General features: G+C 42.4%; 1 protein-coding gene across 1 annotated transcript in view; it reads right to left on the bottom strand.

Moving 5' to 3' along the window:
- LOC109365368 (maestro heat-like repeat-containing protein family member 2A) overlaps positions 1–4,794 on the bottom strand; it is a 149,965-nt gene that overhangs the window by 141,818 nt on the left and 3,353 nt on the right. The window lies entirely within an intron of this gene.

Here is a 4,794-nt window from a genome sequence, read left to right on the forward strand (position 1 = left end):
GCACCAATACAGGCTGGGGGATGAGCTGCTGGAGAGGAGCTCTGCAGAGAGGGACCTGGGCGTCCTGGTGGACGACAGGTTGGCCATGAGCCAGCAGTGTGCCCTCGTGGCCAAAAAGGCCAATGGCATTCTGGGGTGCATTAAGAAGAGCGTGTCCAGCAGGTCGAGGGAGGTGATCCTCCCCCTCTACTCTGCCCTGGTAAGGCCTCATCTGGAGTACTGTGTCCAGTTCTGGGCTCCCCAGTACAAAAAAGCAGGGATCTCTTGGAAAGAGTCCAGCGGAGGGCCACAAAGATGGTGAAGGGCCTGGAGCATCTCCCCTATGAAGAAAGGCTAAGTGAACTGGGTCTGTTTAGCCTTGAGAAAAGACGACTGAGAGGGGACCTGATCCAGGTTTATAAATATCTAAGGTGTGGCGGCCATAGTGGTGAGGCCAGTCTGGTACGTGGAGACAGGACGAGGGGAAACGGACATAAGCTGCAGCATAGGAAGTTTCGCACGAATGTGCGTAAGAACTTCTTCACGGTGAGGGTGGTGGAGCACTGGAACAGGCTGCCCAGGGGGGTTGTGGAGTCTCCTTCTCTGGAGATATTCAAGTCTTGCCTGGATGCCTACCTGTGCGACCTGGTGTAGGGAACCTGCTTTGGCAGGGGGGTTGGACTCGATGATCTCTAGAGGTCCCTTCCAACCCCTACAATTCTGTGATTCTGTGATTCTGTGATAACACTGAACATTTTGGGTGGGGTTTGGCTTGCATTGTATACTTTCTATGCGTGAGCTAAGCTCCCATTATGATCTGCATAGACGTAATTAAAACAACTAGATCCTGAAGAGTAGTTCAGCTTATCCTATATCTGGATAGCTAAATATCTCACAGACTCCATAGACTGCACTGCTTGTATAGGCAAATTGATATAGTGAAACAAAGGAGACTGCTTAACAGAATTTGAAACTCTACTGCATTGCCTTTAATTACTTGGTATTATCATTATGTTTGTTTGGTAAAGGGGAACAGTATCTTTAGGAAGCCTTGACCTAGACCAGCTGGAAATGTGCAATATCCAGAGGCTCACTGGATCTCATCAGAACAACATATCATGCTACAAAATGATATAAATGTCCAGCTGAATCTAGCCCCAAAGCTTTCTCTGGAGAAATGCGATTGATGCTAGTGTGGAGCTAAAACAGCTAACTCAAAGCCCATGAAAGTACATCTTGTTAATACTCCAAAAGAGGTGAAAGATAAATAAATCTCTAAGTACTACACTTAAAATACCAGCAAAAGTTATGGCTCTTCATAAATATTTTCAAAAAGACATCAATAATAAATGCCTCTTTATTTCTTCCCACATCTGAACCTGTAAGGTTTTATTTTGGAAAATTAAATCTACGTACTCCACAAAGACAGACTGTTCCCTAGATACCACTGAATGAACTTAGTATAAAGTGATCACTGGTGAATGCCAGGGATGGAAACGCTTCTGATGTGTGGATCCTCTTGCTCTTACAGGACAGAAGAGTCTAAAATGTTGGAAGGCATATTAAACAGTTTTAAATATTTGTTGGGGAACAAGAATGAAACTACCACTGAAGTCAGAGTTGTGTGTATGCTGTCTAACCAGGGGCTGGAGTGGCCCAATGCTCTTCAGAAGTTACAAGTATAACCCATGGTTTTAAAAGATCTTATGTTTCAGAGAATAAAAAACAACTTGACTTCTTCAATCTAAAGACAGTTGCTATGCATTTAACCTGAAGGTTGGTCCTCAAAAATACAACCATTTTCTCCCATTCAATATTTCCATTCTGACTGCCACTTTTCAAACTGTTTCACTTGCCTACCACTTTTGTTGTTACCTTGGACATGCAGGTGTCTCAGGATCTCTCTCAGGCCCAAAGTGCAGGTTCAGGTAATTCCAGAATTTAAATTCTGCTGCATACACGCAGTTAATCTGATGCTCTTTGTTTGGGAACATTTACTAGTTTCAGAACAGTTCAGTGTGCATCTAGTGGTTGCATTTCAGAGTCTCGTTTTTAAATTCAAGTGTTCTGACTACACTGTTGCCCAAATTAACAAGCTGTATTTATTTATGAAGTCATGGAAGACAAACCAAGGCAAAGAGCCTTCTTTCCAACACAAAGCATTCCTCTTCTATTTTACAGACTAGATTTTGTTTTGTTTTACTATTTAAGAAATACTGGAGACTTATTGTCTCAGCCTATACCAGCAAGATATTATCACATTGTACATTACAACAACCCTCAGCTTGTTTCTTGTTTATGCTAGTTAAAAGCAATGCAAGAAGTCTGGAAAGACCTTGACAATTTTAGAAATTATAATGAGAGCTCTGTGACTGCCTATGTGCTGGAAAACCATTATAAACTCCCTTCCCCAGGAACACTTGTATAACAACCTATAATGAACCGTTCTCTTCTTCTTTCTTGCTTTAAGATCTCTCTGGTATGTAATGCTATTAAAGACATGGTCTGAAAGCATGATCCACATTAATCACCAATAGTTCTGATGTGCCCAAAGAAAAAGATATAGATCCAAAGATCATTTTCACAGCTAGATAAAAGAACTGCCTTCTCCTGTGGTAGGTCTAAATATCCCTCATCTAAATATGAAACAGGAAAAAATCCTTAAAATATGCTTCTGAGTCACTCTTTTTTACATGAGTAGCTAATACATTGGCATACAGATGGTAAAAGACAAAATTTGTATTCAGTGGTACAGAAAAAAAACAGAACCATCTTTGTTCATATTTCACCCTTCTGCAATATTGATCTTACAGGTACTGGGCATGAAGACGCTGGTTCAAATTACAGAACATACATTTTTTCTGTTCCTTCATTCAGCATGTGTTGTGCTGCAGAGCTACAGAATCGTTCCATTTGTCAGCTGAGTTAGATATATTGTCTCTGAGATGTACTCATTCATTTTTCATCTTTACCTGTAACTTACGCTATTACTGTCTGCAAAAGGTATAGCATGGTTGAACTGCCTATCCATCATGTGAACACACCTTATACAAAACAGTTTTATTAATAAAATTAATAAAATATTTTGTTAAATAAAATAAATAAATAAACTGTTCCATGTGCTGTGAATGCAGCCCATCACCACCCTATTGCATTTTGATATGTAAAGACTGATGTATGTTTCAACCATAAACATATGTGTCAGCCACTGCAGAATCAGGTCAAAAGCCTGATTATGACCTAGGGCTAGTTTGGTAGTGAAGGCTGTCACTCATTTCAGAAGGAACTGAAGCCACAGACATGATTACAAATGTTAACCCAGCTACATCTTGAAACACTTGATAGGCATTTCAGACCACAAGTCCCAGTTAAATCCATTTAAAATAAGGAAGTAAAGAACAGTAGGCTCCAGCATTGTTCATCCTTCTTTGCATTTTAGTTGCTGCAGTAGAATGGTACATTCTCTTGCAGGCTTACCAGCCCTTCCTGGTTCCTGCCTACCAGAGAGCCAGATTCTCCAGTTTTTCGTAAGAGCTAGGCTTCGTACAGTGCACCAATACCTGGGCACAAGGTACACAAGCAGGCATCGCTGAACACTCGCTGTCTTCAGGTCTAAATGGACACAGATTTGGCCACAGAAAAGCCCACGGGGCAGCAGTGTACGAGCACAGCCTGTGGGTACCCCTGCAGCCCAGGCCGGCGCTGCAGACCATGGAGAGGGTCAGCGGTGGGGTAGGAGGGCTGGGGAGGGGAGCTGCACCTGTGAGGACAGTGTGGGGCAGTGCCTGAAAGGTGGGCCCCGTGGTACAGAGCCATTTTGGGGTGGTGCTGGGAAAGCTGCAGCCTCCCAGTGAGGAAGCCCACGGGGATCAGTTAGGGAAGGATGGCTTTAAGGGATGAACCCACGTGGAGTGGGGGCTGAGAGTGTCCATAGACAAGCCACTCTGTCACCTTTAATAATCATAAAGATGAAGATAGCGGAGAGATACTTTCAGTGACTATCACTCATATTTAATTTGTAATTGCTTGAATGTTTTGGATAGAAATATAAACCTGTTGTACTGGATGCAAAGAAATGCACGAAATATATTTATGGAAAGATTAACAGCCAGAAAATATTGGTGATGTCCATGGAAATACTGGTGCGTGTTAAAGGAAATAACATTTCCCTAACCCATCCTTAAAATATCATTTCATGCTTTCTTCTTCGTATGCTTCTCTTTACTTCCATGCAAAGATGGTGCTTCTCCCACAACCCAAATAGTGAGCAGGAGTGCTGAGCAGCTCCACAGACATGCTTTGTCATGCATGGCCCAGATCTAAATGCTCTCTCAAGTGATTCCCATGCAGAACTTAGGAATCACAGTGTTGTAGGAGCCACTGGCAGGAGGCAGTTTGCAGATGGAAACGTCATTTTTCATGTCACTAAGGAGGCAATACATTTAATTTGCTGCTGTTCATTCTGTACACAGACAATAGCAAAGCCAGCAACTTGTTGAAGCACTTCAATCTTCCAAAACTGATTTTCCGACTCTCCTGCTTTCTACTGGCTGTATAGGGAATGGTGGTGCTTAACTTGGATGCCCAAACTCTGTTGACACCTCTGGAGTGAAGTCACTAACCGTGACTTCAGTGACTAAAGCAGGTGGTCAGAATCTAGACTTTGATGTGAGGCCTGTCATAGTATAACCTTCAGCTTCTATGTTCTGATTCACTCATTTATTATTTCCTTGCCATGTGTGATAGATAGGGAGAGGACATTTTTGTGTACTGCTTCAGGAATTTGCTTCTCTCTTGAAAAACTGACTACATTCA

This window comes from Meleagris gallopavo, chromosome 1 (assembly GCF_000146605.3).
Source record: "Meleagris gallopavo isolate NT-WF06-2002-E0010 breed Aviagen turkey brand Nicholas breeding stock chromosome 1, Turkey_5.1, whole genome shotgun sequence".
Lineage (NCBI taxonomy): Eukaryota > Metazoa > Chordata > Aves > Galliformes > Phasianidae > Meleagris > Meleagris gallopavo.